Source organism: Schistocerca nitens, chromosome 1 (genome assembly GCF_023898315.1).
Source record: "Schistocerca nitens isolate TAMUIC-IGC-003100 chromosome 1, iqSchNite1.1, whole genome shotgun sequence".
NCBI classification, from domain to species: Eukaryota; Metazoa; Arthropoda; class Insecta; order Orthoptera; family Acrididae; genus Schistocerca; species Schistocerca nitens.
In genome coordinates, this window is record NC_064614.1 from 418112295 (window position 1) to 418130063 (window position 17769).

The 17769-nt window shown below is 41.0% G+C and overlaps 1 protein-coding gene across 3 annotated transcripts in view; it reads left to right on the forward strand.

The window, feature by feature from the left end:
• The first annotated feature begins 1420 nt into the window (after window positions 1-1420).
• The window catches only part of LOC126250043 (uncharacterized), a 140058-nt gene continuing 123709 nt past the window's right edge, over window positions 1421-17769 (forward strand). The window contains exon 1 of one of the 3 annotated variants that reach the window (XM_049951525.1): window positions 1421-1576. The gene's annotated coding sequence lies outside the window, so the exon portion shown is untranslated. The remainder of the gene's footprint in view (window positions 1577-17769) is intronic. The other 2 variants (XM_049951526.1, XM_049951527.1) reach the window with 2 other exon arrangements.

The following is a 17769-nucleotide window of genomic DNA, read 5'->3' on the forward strand; positions in this document are numbered from 1 at the left end:
TTAAATTAGTACATGAGTTTCGTTTTCTGGGCAGTAAAATAACTGATGATGGCCGAAGCGGGGGGGCTATAAAAGTAGATTTACAATGGCAAGAAAATCGTTTCTGAAGCAGAGAAATCTGTGGACATCGAATTTAGATTTGAGTGTTAGGAAGTCTTTTCTGACAGTATTCGTCTGGAATGTAGTCATGTATGGAAGTGAAATAGGAGGATAAACAGTTTGGATAAAAGGAGAATAGAAGCGTTCGAAATGTGGAGCTACAGAAGAATGCTGACGATTAGATGGGCGATCATCTAACTGAAATTAAATGATTCTACAGCATTTATGGGCTTGGATATCCCCTTCGGGAATCATGTAACTAATGAGGAGGTACTGAATAGAATTTGGGAGACAAGGAATTTGTGGCAAAACTTGGCCAAAAGAAGGTATTGGTTGATAGGACACATTCTAATTTATCAAGGGATCACCAATTTAGTATTGGAGGGAAGTGTGGGTGGGAAAAATAGTAGATGGAGACTAAGAGATGAATGCAGTAAGCAGATTCAGAAAGATGTAGGGTGTAGTAGTTGTTTGGAAATGAAGAGGCTTTGCACAAGGTAGAGTAGCATGGAGAGCTGCATCAAACCAGTCTTCGGACTGAAGATCACAACAGCAACAGATATTGTTTGATGTGTTTGCCAGTAGATATTTTGTCAAGCAAATAAATACATACTTTCTGAAATTTTAGGATGAACTTTATCTATTCTTTCAGTTCTCAGATAATTTACCGCACGACGTTTGACAAGAACTTTCACCATGAATTCTGCGATGGTAATCAATAAGCTGTACTGTCATTGCTTGTTCCTGAATTTTGTTATTGTATTTCGTTCCCTCTTAACCTCAGTTTCACCGTTCACATGCCAAACTGCACGACAGACAGCTCTGAAACACACGCAATTTTTGCGTCGACCTGTAATACAAAATACCATTCGAAACTGACGAGACTCAGTACAGGAATGAAATGCTAGGGGCGCTGTAATAGGCTCACTTGCCTCGAATAGTCAACTGAGACAAGAAGGTCGATGGTGTGAAAGGGACTTCACCTCCGCCAGAACATCATTTCCTACCTCATCTTCATTTCTTGCAGGACACCTTCTTGAAGTTTGGAATGGAAATAGTAAATTTAAATGATTTCCTTTCTAACTTTGTGGCGCACTAGAATTAGCGTATCCAAATTTTCCGCAAGCGGTAATCACTTCGGAGCCGTGACGTCATATCGCATAGTCGACCTGACATCAAACCGACTCACGACTCAGTGCGTCAGTCGACCTTGCCCCGAACAGCTGCGATTGGCAGCCGGCGACTTGTGCCCCGCCTACACGTGTGAAGCACGTGCGAGCCACGTTGCCAGCCGCTGACAACACGAGCAACACGGCGAAGCCCTTTGGAGTGAACTCATGAGTGCGAGCACAGCGTCGGTCGATAACGCGGCAACAGCGCCCGCGAGCACGCCGGCAGAGCGTGTAGCAGTGCAACTGGTTTGACAGTTGAGCGTCTGCTGCCGGCAAGTGCGCTCGCGTTCGGCGTCCCAGTTAAGGTGAGCAGTGTAGACTACTGCCTTTGGCGTTAATGTACACGGAACTAACAGCGCTAGGAGAATTATTGCAGTTGTTTCTTAAGAATCGAAGTAGCGTTGCACACTTACCTTGCTACTAAACATGATTTGCACTACGTTCCCACTGACGTTTTGCTGTAGTTCTCTACAAATCACCGCTTGACAAATACTGTCTGCAACTATAGGGTGTCAGCGACGCGCTTCGATGAGAAGCCGTTAATTACTCAGGTTTTCGATAGTTTCCAGTTCATTACATCACATTCTCGATTATTGTCATGATGTGATATCTGACATTTAACAGAAACTACCCACTAAACATACTTTTGCGTGGATTCATACAGACTTTTGTAAGTATGAAGATGAATATTTATTGCTATTCAAGTCGTTATGTCCGGCATTCATCTGTATAGGATAACTGTTTCAATCGGCATTTAAGACAACTATTGTTTTGTGTCAGACACTTCATTTTTGTAAGTGTTTTGTCACAGATTCTCACAGCCATGTAATTCGCTACTTCCGAGTAAGGATTGTATTCACTAGTGTCATTGTTGATTCATTTTCCTTCTAGCTCTGTATTTGAAGATTTCATTGTTACTCTTCAACCCGAACAGATTGCCGATAACAAATTAATTTTAGTGTATGTACAGTGTGATGTGATAATGCATACGTCCGTTTTTAGATTTTTCGCGTTTTCAGTGCCGATTGCCTTCGTCATTCTTGTCCAACAGTGACAGTGCTCTGTCTCTAATGACGTCGCTGTCGACTGGTCATTAAACCTTTTTTTCCATTCTTCGTAAGTGAAAAATCGCTGTGGCGCAGGAGGCTGCAGCTGACATTCTCAACTAACAAAAATAAATGCCTGACAAACCTAAGAGCAAAATCGCATCGTAATTCTCATTACTTTACCTGCCCTGTGAATACTTCTCACGTAAGTGAGGAACTGTTTGAAAATTTTGTCTCGTGGGAAAACTGCTTGAATCTCTTTCTCTCCCTTACGTTAGAGCTTGATCTTAATGCTCGAGCCGACAACAGAATTTCATCATGAAATTTTCAAAAGTATGCCCACGCCACTTGTTAAGCATTCACTTCGTGGTTTTTAAAAATATTTGTATCCTCTTGTATGTTAAAGGATCGACTCCGATCTGTTAAGTGTACCGTGATAATTTAATCGTTCGTGACACGAGTGTTCCGATTTTGCCGTGAAAATATTTACTGAGCACTTTCGTCAGCAATGATGGGTTCATTACGAAACAATTATGTAACCGGAATCAGTTACATCAACTATCGATGTAGACTGAAATTGACGTGGAAAAAAATTATTGCAGGATTATATGTGTAATTTATGTAGTCTACAACGGTTTCTTAATTTACGTTTTACGCTGTTTTCGTACGTTATCACAATGAATCTGAAATTTATATATGCCTTGGTATTTTTGTGAATGGTTCTTGCGAAAATAGCTTTTGTTTTTATCTAAGATCCCGGCTGTTTTATGAGATGGATAGGCGCACGAACATTTTTTTTTCTTTTAATGGACACCAGGAACTGTGCAGATGTTATGGTACGATTTCAATGAAAAATTAAGTGGTAAAAATACATTTTCGAAAAAAAAACTCTTCGGTTAATTATGGAGGAATAAAAGTCCACGCCCAAAGGATGACAGCAAGACCGCAACCCATGTTGGAAGAGGATTTTCTGCATTAACCAGATGTTCAGATTAATATTTTTTGTAGTATCTTGTTCCTACCACAAGAAAGTAGTAAAGATAATCGACTCCTTTTTCATTGTGCAAATAGAGTTTTACAGTTCCTTCAGTTCTCTGCGAAAGACCCAGAGCGAAACTTTGGACTGATTTAACCACATATACGTAATGCTGCAATGTCACATTATTACGTTCTATTTGGTTAATTTTGGAGATCATGCAATTTTTGGTTGTAGGCATCCATAATTCACTCAGTTCATGCTCTTTAATGAATCACATTACGTCCGCCGAATATTCATTGCTTTATCATTGACTGGACTGAGAATTTGGTTATAGGAAAAAGCCTGCCGTTTAAAATTTCGTCCAAGTTTGTTACCCGTTTGGCTGGATGCCACTGGTGTTTTATGAGAAATGATGTTGTGACTCGTAATCTTTTAATCACACTTGACTCTGTTTTGTACCATTCAGATCTCAGAGAGATTAAACAGTTTAAAGCAGCAGTTAACAGCCACAATGCAAATGTTGCACCATAAAGCAGCAGCCAGCAAATGAATCCAATCCTGTTAAGTTTCCGTCGCTGGACACTGTGGAATGTGAAAATCTCTACAGCTTGTGGTCTTTCCTTTGTTGGGGCCAGTCATATAGAACTTTTTGGAAGCTGGTGGTCATCAGTGAGGAATGCAGGTCACAGAAATGTATAAGCTTTTAAATACGCCATGCTCTATCCAATGGTTTCTCATTGTGTACAGTGTCAGCCATATGATTTATCTTCGATATGTACTTGTATCCTGTAATACAACAGCTGGCCTTAAGACCAGAAATATGTTTTGTCGATTATAAGTCACAGACATATTTAACATTTCAACTTGCGCTCGAGAATAGCTACAAAGCCGAGATCATGTTTAAGTAAAATAAAGGAACAATTAACACTCAAATGGCGCAGATTTCTTTAAAAAGAAAGAAATACAGGGTGAGTCACCTAACGTTACCGCTGGATATATTTCGTAAACCACATCAAATACTGACGAACCGATTGCACAGGCCGAACGTGAGGAGAGGGGCTAGTGTAATTGTTTAATACAAACCATACAAAAATGCACGGAAGTATGTTTTTTAACACAAACCTACGTTTTTTAAAATGAAACCACGTTAGTTCTGTTAGCACACCTGAACATATAAACAAATACGTAATCAGTGCCGTTTGTTGCATTGTAAAATGTTAATTACATACGGAGATATTGTAACCTAAAGTTGACGCTTGAGCACCACTCCTCCGCTGTTCGATCGTGTGTATCGGAGGGCACTGCAACATACATCGCGTTTCTACAGAATGATCTGCCAACGTTGCTCGAAAATGTCCCACTGGAAACGCGCCGACGTATGTGGTATCAGCATGATGGTGCACTTGCACATTCCGCAATTAACACTAGGCTGACCCTTGACAGGATGTTCGACGGGCGTTTCATAGGACGGGGAGGACGCATAAATTGGCGAGCCCGTTCTCCTGATCTTACACCTCTGGACTTCTTTCTGTGGGGTACGTTAAAGAAGAATGTGCACCGTGATGTGCCTACAACCCCAGAGGATATGAAACAACGTATTGTGGCAGCCTGCGGCGACATTACACCAGATGTACTGCGGCGTGTACGACATTCATTACGCCAGAGATTGCAATTGTGTGCAGCAAATGATGGCCACCACATTGAACATCTATTGGCCTGACATGTCGGGACACACTCTATTCCACTCCGTAATTGAAAACGGAAACCACGTGTGTACGTGTACCTCACCCCTCATGGTAATGTACATGTGCGTCAGTGAAAAAGACCAATAAAAAGGTGTTAGCATGTGGACGTAATGTGCTGTTCCAGTCTCTTATGTGCCTAAGGTCCATCACCGTTCCCTTTGGATCCCTACGTAATTCGGTGCTCTCCGATACACACGATCGAACAGCGGAGGAGTGGTGCTCAAGCGTCAACTTTAGGTTACAATATCTCCGGATGTAATTAACATTTTGCAATGTAACAAACGGCACTGATTACGTATTTGTTTATACGTTCAGATGTGCTAACAAAACTAACGGGGTTTCATTTAAAAAAAACGTAGGTTTGCGTTAAAAAACATACTTCCGTGCATTTTTGTATGGTTTATATTAAATAATTACACTAGCCCCTCTCCTCACGTTCGGTCTGTGGAATCGGTTCGTCAGTATTTGATGTGGTTTACGAAATGTATCCACCGGTAACGTTAGGTGACTCGCCCTGTATACCGTTTGTTCACACTCTAGGGAGTTGTCAAGTCACTGCATCTACCAGGGTCTGTTCTTGCTCTGCACAGTCTTGTCCAGACGTTCCTTTTCTCGCCGAAACTTTGTAGGGTGACTGTTGAAGCTGACCCGAGCAGTGAATCTGATTGCAGTTATCACGTGGGCACACGACCTCTGTCTCGTGCAGGACTACTGCCCAATTTACTTGGACGGAGGTTTTAATGTGTTTCTTAGCGTCTGGCTCATCATTTTAGTTCCGTGATCAACCAGTCTTCTGACTTCCACTGTTTTAGCAATTCTTTTAAAATATGACAATGGTACCTCTAGACGTGCAGTTACAAGAGCCGAGGAGCATGAAAGGGAATCAGTGGTTGAGAATAGAGTGAGACGGGGTTGTAGCCTATGCCCAATGTTATTCAATCTGTACACTCAGCAAGCAGTAAAAGAAACCAAAGAAAAATTTGCAGTAGGATTTAAAGTTCTGGGAGAAGAAATAAAAACTTCAGGTTTGCCGATGATATTGTAATTTAGTTAGAGACAAAAAAGCACTTTGAAGGGCTTTTGTATGGTGTGGACAATGTCTTGAAAGGAGGGTACAAGAAGAACATTAACAGAAAAGAGACAGGGATAATGGAATGTAGTCCAATTAAATCAGATGATGCTGAAGGAACTGTATTAGGAAATAAAACTCTTAAAGTAGTAGATGAGTTTTGCTATTTGGGCAACAAAATGATATGAGGGCCGAAGTACTGAGAAATATAAAATGTACATTGGCAACTGCAGGAAAAGCGTTTCTGAAGAAGATAAATTTGTTAATATCGAATATAGATTTAAACGTTATGAAGACTTTTCTCAAGATATTTGTCTGGAGCGTAGCCATGTATGAAAGAGAAACGTGGACGATAAACAATTTAGACTAGAATAGAATAGGAGATCCGCGCGGGATTAGCCGAGCGGTCTTCGGCGCTGCAGTCATGGACGGTGCGGCTGGTTTTGGCGGAGGTTCGAGTCTTCCCTCGGGCATGGGTTTGTGTGTTTGTCTTTAGGATAATGTAGGTTAAGTAGTGTGTAAGCTTCGGGACTGATGACCTTAGCAGTGAAGTCCCATGAGATTTCACATACATTTGAACATTTTGAGAATAGGAGATTTTGAAATGCGATGCTACAGGAAAATGCTCAAGATTAGACGGTTAGATAACGTAATTAATGAGGAGATATTTAATAGAATTGGGGAGACAAGAAATCTGTTGCACAACTTCATTAAAAGAAGGGGGTCGGTTGGTAGGATGCAATCTGAAACATGAAGGGATCATGAATTTAGTATTGGGGGGGGGGGGGGGGTAAAAATCGTAGAGGGAGACCAAGAGATGAGATGAATGTAGTAAGCAGATTCATAAGGAATTAGTAGTTATTCAGAGATAAAGAGGCTTACACAGGATAGTGTAGCATGGAGAGTGCGCAAAACCAGTCTTCAGACTAAAGTCCACAACAATGACATGTCTGGATCTACTGGAAATACCAAGTGTGGTGGCGCAGTGGTTAGCTCACACTGGACTCCCATTGGAGAGGATAGTTAAAACCCGCTTCCGGCCTTCCTGATTTAGGTTTTCCATGAGTTCCCTAAATCACTTCAGGCAAATGTAAGGATGGTTTCTTTCAACGGGCATGGCTGACTTCCTTCCCCATCCTTCCCTATCAACCAACCTTCTGGAAATTGTATGTGACATTTTCTCTCGCTGTGGTTATCGTTATGTGGCCTTGGTTTCTGGTTTTAATAAGAATACTGTTTATTCACCAGTAACACGATTTTCTGAAAGGTTGTCGATGACCATGCTGTTTACCACTCAACAATTTTAAATCCATCCATCCACCCAGAACAGCAAAACCATAATCTGGGCCTCTCAAATGTACTTACACGTATGTTTGAGACTATCTGGGGCGTTATCTATGATACCAGAAGAATTGCTGTGTGTGATGTACAACTGGTAGATCTGGCTTTGAAAGTGTGGAGATACAGCATCCTGACTGAAGAAGAGCAACTCAGACAAACTCAGCAGCATCACCAAGGATAACTAGACCATGGAAAAATTACTAGCTCTATCTAAGTAGCTGGCGGGTGGGTAAATGACGAAACGGCTGTGGGATGGATGAGGGGAAAGTGATGAGGGCTGAAGAGTGTACTCGTGTCCCCCAACATCAGGGATGTGTTATGAATTGTCCATGACAAACCCAGAAGAGGCGTTGTATACTTCCTAATGGAAAACCGCCTGTATCCACATGTAAGAGTGTATGAATTCTTCGAGGAGTATATCGCTGCAGAGAGGAGAGAACAACAGGTAGTCCCGAACTTCGATGCATCAGCATGGAGACGCGAACGCCAATCAAATGATCTGCCCACAAGGGTACAAATCGATAATGCTGCAAATAGAACCTCCTACAGATAACTTAAGGAATACGGGAGACTCACAGAAAATGTGTAATTAATCAGGGTGTCTAAAAGTCGCGAAAGTAATGAGAAAGTAATAAAAACGGACAGATGGTCATGAAAGTAATAAAAAAATAATAGTAATAATAATGTCGTGTGACTAGGGCCTCCCGTCGGGTAGACCGTTCGCCGGGTGCAAGTCTTTCGATTTGACGCCACTTTGGAGACTTGCGCGTCGATGAAATGATGATGATTAGGACAACACAACACCCAGTCCCTGAGCGGAGAAAATCTCCGACCCAGCCGGGAATCGAACCCGGGCCCTTAGGATTGTCAGTCTGTCGCGCTGACCACTTTTTTTTTTTTTTTAATCTCATTTCGATCTGTATTGTTCGTTGACTTTGTTCGTGGCGGACGTCCGATGACACTCGTTCAGGTTGTTCGTTGATCCGTTCATTCAGTTTTTTTATTACAGAGGGTAGCTAAACCCTCTGACCGAATATGCTGAGCTAACGTGCCGGCACCACTCACCTACAGGGGGCGGACATGAAAGTAATGAAAAGGTAGTGAAATTTAGTCAGTGTTTATGAATTTTGTTGTGTGTGTCAGTCAGTCGCGATTCTAGAACAGAGTAGCAGGTTAGAGCCACGCCAAAAATGTTGTATCCAGCAGTCCATTTAATAAAAAAACTATATGTAAAGATTCACCAGAACTCTTAAGTCTTTGAAATATGTAGGAGACTTAAGTGTCCATCTAAGCAATGCATGTTAGTAAAGCCTCTACTACTGCCGTTTGCAACCTTGAGGGGCAGGTGCAGATGGAGAAATTAGAAGGTGCTGTATGTGGTGTATACACCTAGTAGAAATGGCGTATAAATTGTAGCTCTGTCCATGACAGTACTGCTATGTCATGTGTTGCTGGGGGATTGTCAGTTAGAGAAACTGTTTCTTTTATTCTGTCCTCTCCCACTTCTGTTTAAATCTCTTTAATCCGCGTCTTTTTTGGAAAAACATTTCCTTAAACGCTTTAAATAATTGAAATAAAGCTATTGGAATTTTAATCTCATTTTAAAGGTGTTAAGGACGATCAGAGTAAAATCGATTTCTCGCTAGCCAAAACGTTTCCCACGCGATTTGAATACTACTCGTAGGCTATAAGTGGCGATCATTTTGTGCAAATATGAGTTTGATATTAGTGCCAGTGGCATTTCCCGTGTAAAAACACATAAAAGAGGAAAAATACATTCAGCATTGGCTCATTTATTAGTTTCAAGTCAACAAAAGAAGTTGCCTTTTGCTGTAGTAAGAACAGTGCCAGCACAGTCATAAGTTTCTTCTGAACAAAATTTGAATGACAGTGACGAATTACCATCACTTGCTTCTGTTGCAACCTCTAGAACTCTAGTTGAGAGATAGTAAAATCTGAAATAATATGGGATGTGAATAAAGTCATGTGTCATTCTTCAGTAAGAAGTTCTGGAAACACAACAGACATATTCCAAATTATGTTTCCTGACAGTGTGATTGCCAAAAAATACTATCACACAAGGGTAAGTTGTCATATAGAATTATTTATGGACTTCGCCCTGATTTCCAGAATCTCCTAGCTAAAAAGTCAGGGAATTTGGATTCTTTTGTGATCATATGATGAGAGTTTAAATAAAATTGTCGAAAAGGGACAGATGGATTCGGTAGTTCATTTTTGGGATCAACAAATCTGTCTGTATCCACACGATATTTGACATCTATGTTTTTGAATTCTGCCACATCTTCTAATTTACAGTCAAGCTTCCTGGAGAGTCTGACTGGTTTGAATTCGTAACCTAAGAATATAATTGAAATTTCAATGGATGCACCAAATGTGAACTTGAAGATGTTGCATGATTTGCAAGCATTTCTAATCAATGAGAAGATAATCAGCCACAAATGTTTAATTGTGGCACTTGTTCACTTCGTGTAGTGAATGGAGCTTTGAAAAATGTCATAATAAAAGCGATTGGAATGTTCCATGAATTTCTCAGGGTGACCTGGTAATTTATGAAGGATTTTCCTTCAAGGAGGACAACCTTCTCAAATATCACTGGGTTTTGCATGTTTCCTCTCGAGTTTTGTCCTATAAGATGGGTTAGAAGTGTTGAAGACATGTTTCCTGACAGCATGATTGCCAAAAAACTACTGTTACAAAAGGGTAAGTTGTCATATAGACTTCGCCTTCATTTCCAGAACAATCTAACCACTTTTATTGTAAGCATTTTTCAAAGCTCTATTCACTACATGAAGTGAACACTTGAACTTATTCCACATTTGAAGAAGTATGTTGCTGAAGTACATTAAAAACCACCTGGGAGTTGAGTTGAAACCTTGAAAAAATTAAACATCACTTAGAAGGCTAATTCCTTTGTGCCAAACTTGAATTTCTTATATCATTATCAATGGGACTTCGGGAGTTTTTAACTAAGTATCAGCGAAATTAGTTTCTTTTCCTATTTTTGTACAAATATTTGTTCAGTTTAATGTATAGCATTGCTTCGTGGTTCATAAAGAAAACTTATTGAAATGGCGATGAATTCTAGCAAATTACGGTTGATGTTACCATGGTATGTACTCATGAAACAAGTCATTATGTAGATACTGGATTTGGTGCCGGCAGAGGTTTTAGTCCTCCCTCGGGCATGGTTGTGTGTGTTTGTCCTTAGGATTAATTTAGGTTAAGTAGTGTGTAAGCTTAGGGACTGATGATCTTAGCAGTTAAGTCCCAAAAGATTTCACACACATTTGAACATTTTTTTGATTTGGTGCCACAGCTGGTTGCAAAAACTACATGGAAAAGTTGACCACAGGTATTTTGCGAAGTCTGTATGTAAAAATTGCTGAGAGGAGTACTTTGAAATTAAAGTAAGTCAAAGGTGACTCATGTTTATCATCTAAAGCTATACAGAGCTGCATTTTGTAAGTCTCGACTGACAATTGCAATGGAAGAATTTATGTCAAACAATAAATGACTCCATTAACAGTTGACATAGTGAAAAGAGAAAATATTTAATTCTGTATTTTGTGAAGGACAAACTTGATTACATTCTGATCTTTACTGCAAAGTCCGAGCCGTGACTTCATCGAGTTCGTGCAGAAGCGATTATGCATGTTTCATGGAAACGCTGCAGTTAAAAGACGCTTTTATGTTAACAAAGAAGTTTTGATTGAGAACTTAGAGGAACATACAATTGTTACAGAGAGAAGTGTTTACAATTCGATACAATCGTTAGGTGCTTTACTTAATAGTAAGTGTAAATTACAGTTATACTAGCTGTGAAGAATGCTTTATCAAAAATAGTAGAAACCTTAAAAAAGAAGAAATTTGATGAAAACGAAGTGGCCAGTCTTAAAAGAAAAACCAATTTAATAAATAAAAGAGCTCAAAAGGAAGAACAGAATGATTACCGAAAACGCAAAAGAAGGAGCTAAAGTTTTAAATGTTGAAATTTCAAGTTTTACCTGAATCTTTTACTGTAAAGTTTAACAATGTAAATTTTGTACTTTCAAGCTTTTTATACTGTGGTAAGGAAAATTGTAAGTTTTCACTACATTACTATGTAAGGCAATTTGCATTTTAATTGATGTGGTGATAAATATATCTGAAAATAGACATAACCATCCTACGTGAGAGTTTAACATTGTTATAGCATTTGATGAGTGGTATGCTACAAGTCATACATAGTTACATTATCCACACAAACATACAGTTTTAAGTGGAATCAGATATTACAGTCCGGTTTCATTTCAACCAGCTTTCAGGTTCATAAAAAAGTGTTTTTGTCATTGTACCACGCGTATTTTCGAGAGATCATGAATATAATTAAAGAGGTAATGAAACAGCCATGAGAAGACCATGAACTTGATCCTCTCAAAATCTGTAGACACCCTGTTAATAGTGAAAGAGAAACAAGCGAAATAGGCGTGCAGAATTGTGATGTAAAACACACAAAAATTCACCAGTGTATTACAAATGAAGCAGAGTAATACATAAAGAACGGACTAACACAGGTTAAAATTACTTTTCTTATCCAGTGTAATTGACACATCTATATATTATAAAAAAGGGTGCATAAAATGTAGTACTAGGGTAGATACTATTTGTCAACGGATGTGAAAGAATCCTCCTGGCTTTCGTACGTTCAGTCAGTACTAATGCAATCCCAAACAGGGACTATAAAGTCAAGAAAAATAACCTGGGACTGGAAGTTGTGTATGTATCTTGGAGAAAACATACAACTGATCCACCTTAGCCACAGGACGAAAAAGTGTGTGGGGTGGGGGGGGGGGGGGGGGGGGGGGAGGCTAAGAAGAGATGGCTTCCTAAAGTGAAATGCAGCAATCAGTACATAATAGGGTGACTTCGTGGACACCTTCATCTATTGCTGAACCATTTTGTATCCTCCACACTTGCCCATATATTTCGGAACTGTTTTTTGTTACCTTATTGCTGTTGACAAACCGAATCGATAAGGAATCGTCAGATCATGTACCAGAGACTCAGGGAAATAATCAGTGAGTTGGTCTTTTCTTTTTTATTCTTTTTTTAATTCCGTGGTAGTTTCTGCGATTAATATTATGATGACACGTCAAGTGATCAAATATTTCTAATGGATTGCAGGCATATAATACACATACATGTTACTCTTAGGTTCATTCGGGAGAACATAAAGCTTCCTTCCATGTGCATCGTCTGGCCATACAGAGACATTGTATCCCACTGTACCATGGTGCAATGCTGCCGCATTTATGCCTGTCATTACGCCAAACTTTTTAAGGAAGTTTATGGTTTTCAACTAGTATATGGTTTTCAACTGGTATAGAAATTCTCTGAATTCCACCCTGGCTGAATTAACCTAAGATTGTGTATACCAGGAGTATTTAAAGTATGTGATCAGTGCAGCATTTCCTGAGATATTTAAGTGGTAAGATAACTGCACTGCTTGTCAAAAAAAGTGAAGCACCCAGTAGGGGAAGAGAAAACGAAATCAAACTACACGGACTGAGAGGATATGTCATGTCATTTCAGTGAGTATAAGCTAGAGTCAAATTTACGAAGTACTTGTCAGTATAACGTTCCATCCCCTCTGGTTTGGACACATGCACTGATTCGGTTGAGAAGGGTGTCATAAAACAGTTGTCTTCCTTTCTGAGGCAAGCAGTCTCGCAACTTCTGTGTAACTGATCCTTGAGATCCTGGATACTGACACTAAAGACGGAGTTTACATCTGAGCTGGTCCCACACATACTCTATCTGGAACAGATCTGTGGGTCTTGCTGGCCACTGGAGCACCTGAACATCATGCAAACAGTTCCTAGAAGCAAGTGTCTTGTGTGGACGAACATTGTCCTGTTGAAAAATGGTACCGCGACACTGTCGCATGAGAAATAGCGTATGAGAATGTGGTATGTTCGTGGCATACCATTGTGCTGCCAGAGTTCCCTCAGTCACTACCAGCTGTGAGTTGAAGTATTATCTGATGTCTCCCCACACCATCGCACCAAGAGTAACACTGCTGTGCCTCTCCAAAACTTGGGAGTATTCCACCTCTCCGCAGGTCGCCGCCTTACTCATCGACGATAGTCATCTGAGGTAGTGCGGAATTTGCTATTTACTGCTGAGCATAATGCGATGCCGTTCATCGGCAGTCCATGCTTCCCGTTCGTGGCACCACTCCAAACGCTGTCATTAGTGTTACGACGTTAACGGCAACATACGTTTGGAACAAGATTTTGTGAGTCCGGGTGCTGCTAGCCTCCGATCAGTAGCGCAGGATGACCCAGAATGATGTAGGGAAGCCGGCCGCGGTGGCCCTGCGGCTCTAGGCGCTCAGTCCGGAACCGCGCGACTGCTACGGTCGCAGGTTCGAATCCTGCCTCTGGCATGGATGTGTGTGACGTCCTTAGGTTAATAGGTTTAAGTAGTTCCAAGTCTAGGGGACTGATGACCTCAGATGTTAAGTCCCATAGTGCTCAGAGCCATTTGAACCATTTTTGATGTAGGGAATCTGTTACTTGCTAGGGTGACCAGACGTCAGGATTAATCCGGACATGTCCTCCTTTTTAGCTCTTTGTCCGGGATCCGGTCGGATTTTTACAGTGTCCGGCTTTTTCGCAAAGTTGAGCGTAATATAGTTAAATTTACAATACATCCCGTTCTATTGCTCTTTTCTTCAATACTTTAACTATTGGCACAGCCTTGGTGATAAACAGGCACGAAGGCCGTGTTAATAGGGGGCACCAGGATCGTCGATGTTATCGTTGATCGACCTACAAGCGAATCCAAATATCGATTATTTAAAATTTTCGTTGCGTATCTTCGCTTTGTATTGGCTTGGCTTCCTGTAGTGCATGTGTGCTTTGTGAGTGTGCTGACGGGTGGTATCCTCATCTGCAGTTGACCGTGTGATGTGTCCCCTTTTTTCTTCCTTTGTCCTCCTTTTTGAAGCTGTTTGTCCTCGTTTTTAAACAATTGCATCTGGTCACCCTATTACTTGCTCTTGGATGGTAGATGCAGATGGGAAGGGTTTACGGTGTGCTTGATGCACAACATGGTGATCCTCCCATGTGACTGCCAGACGTGGTCGATTCAAACCTTCATGAGTATGTCCGCCCTCACGTTCCTACGCAGTCCAGCGTCGGACCACTGCCATGTCCGAATGTCCCACAATTCTGGTTCAAAATGGCTTTGAGCACTATGGAACTTAACTTCTAAGGTCATCGGTCCCCTAGAAATTAAAACTACTTAAACCTAACTAACCTAAGGACATCACACACATCCATGCCCGAGGCAGGATTCGAACCTGCGACCGTAGCTGTCGCGCGATTCCAGATTGTAGCGCCTAGAACCGCTCTGCCACCTCGGCCGGCCACAAATCTGGATGTTGCATGATTCGACCAGCTGGCCAAATGGAGGCCCACAATGAGCGTTTCAGATTCTGTCAGATGTGATGACGCGCCCTCACTCTAGTACTTTGCATGCTTCACAGTGATCACTCAGCACCTTTCACGCCCTTTATACGTATACCCTGTTTTGCCAGGTAACAACACTAAACACGAAAACACCACTGCATTCTGGTGGGCGTTCTACCTGTCACAGAGAAATGAAATTAGTCATTCACGTACTCGCTAATAGTGTGTGTGTGTGTATGAAGTTACACTCACATCTGATCATGTTTCCTGGATGCATCACTTTTCAGGCAATGTTGAATGTTGAATGTTGATTGTTATCAGGGAGGACGGCGTTATTTCCCTAAATCGCTTAAGGCAAATGCTGGGATGGTTCCTTTGAAGGAGCATGGCTTATTTCCGTACCCATCCTTTCCCCCTTCAAGCTTAACGCTCTGTCCACAATGACCTCTTCCTCGATAAGATATTTTTACTTCAGATAAACACATTATTTCATTTGCTATTAGCAAACGTCGCCCTCTTGGTCGTCATCAGACGATATCACAGAATTATGTTATATGTTTCCAGCATGTCATGATGCAGTGTGGAAAGACCAGCGTGTTATGAGTCTGTAATAAGAAATGGAGTACAGTTCACGTATGTGACGTTCTACACGTAAAACGAAAAAATTGCAGCCCATATGAATGTTTTGCATCACAAGAAATTAAAGCAGGTGAGCATATCTCTTGAAGAAAAACACAAACGACATGACATGATCTTCGCTTTAAAATTTTTAAAAAGTCTATTTGTCTTAATTTTTTTATTTTAAGCTGTCGGCAGGGCCACCTGTATATTCGAGGTATTGAAGTGGAGGCCCACACACTGGTTTATCGTCCTTCATAAAAATACTTTTTAAATTTGATGTTCTAAAAGAGACGTTGAACACATCATGTGTGATTTTATGCAAGTGATGTTACGGTTTATTTCAGTGTGTAGTATATGCAGGTACATTAACAAAACCCAAGTATGGGATCAGTTTATTTTGTTGTACACTAACAGCAATTGAAAGTGCAACACCAATGAGGTGGTATGCAACTAACGTCTACATCTACATATATACTCCGCTAGCCACCAAGCGGTGTGTGGCGGAGGGCACAATTCGCGCCAAAGTCACATTTCCCCCCCCTCCCCCTTTGTTCCACTCGCGGATCGCGCGAGGGAAAAACGACTGAACGCCTCAGTACGAGCTCTTATTTCCCTTATTTCTGAATGGTGATCATTGCGCTATTTGAAAGTTGGCGGTGATAATATATGTTCCACATCCTTGATGAAGATCGGATTTCGGTATTTAGTTAGCAGCCCCGTCTGTTTAGCGCGCCGTCTATCTGCAAGACTGCCCCACTCCAAACTTTCAATGATATTTGTAACGCTCTCGCGATGGCTAAATGTACCAGTCACGAATCTTGGACCTTCTCAATCTCTTGAATCAGACCCAACTGGTAAGGGTCCCACACAGACAAACAATACCCCAAGACTGGACGAACTAATGTATTGGAAGCTATTTCCTTTGTTGAAGGACTGCATCGATTCAGGATTCTACCAATAAACCGCAATCTAGAGTTCGCCTTACCCGTTACTTGTGTAATCTGAACATTCCATTTGAGATCATTTCGAATAGTCACACCCAGATACTTGACGGACGTTACCGCTTCCAAAGACTGGGCATTTATTTTGTACTCATACGTTAATTGGGATTTTAGCCTAGCTATATGCAGTAGGTTACACTTACTAATATTGAGAGATAACTGCCAGTCATTACACCGCGCATTTATTTTCTGCAAATTCTCATTGATTTGTTCACAACTTTCGTGTGATACCACTTTCCTGTAGACTACAGCATCATCGGCAAACAGTCTAAGGCCGCTGTCAATACCATCAAACAAATCGATTATGTAAATCTAGATGTCATGAAGAGCACTGCGTGCTCACAAGGGAACCTCCCCATCGCACCCCCTCAGATTGAGTTATAAGTTGGCACAGTGGATAGGCCTTGAAAAACTGAACACAGATCAATCGAGAAAACAGGAAGAAGTTGTGTGGAACTATGAAAAAAAAAGCAAAATATAAAAACTGAGTAGTCCATGTGCAGGATAGGCAACATCAAGTAATATGTGAGCTCCGTGGTCCCGTGGTTAGCGTGAGCACTTGCGGAACGAGAGGTCCTTGGTTCATGTCTACCCTCGAGTGAAAAGTTTAATTTTTTATTTTCACACAATTATCACAGTTCAGGCACTCACACATAATCAACTTCGCTCTCCAAAATTCCAGGACATGTTTAGATTTGCTTGGACATATGCAGGATTTGACGGTCTACACACGGAAAAATTTGAAAACGTTAAAAACATATGTTTTGACAGAGCACAGGGAAAACTGTGCGACTGTGAAACTGTTGCATTCATTTGTTGCAGTTTATGTGACAAACACTTTTTTCATCACTTTTTTGGGAGTGATTATCACATCCACAAGAAAACCTAAATCGGGGAAGGTAAAAGAATCTTTTTACCCATTCGCCAAGTGTACAAGTTACGTGGGTCGACAACATATTCCTGTCATGTGGAGCACATGCCGTCACCAGAGTCGTATAGAATGTATCAGACGTGTTTTCCTGTGGAGGAATCGGTTGACCTATGACCTTGCGATCAAATGTTTTCGGTTCCCATTGGAGAGGCACGTCCTTTCGTCTACTAATCGCACGGTTTTGCGGTGCGGTCGCAAAACACAGACACTAAACTTATTACAGTGAACAGAGACGTCAATAAACGAACGGACAGATCATAACTTTGCGAAAATAAAGAAATTAAAATTTC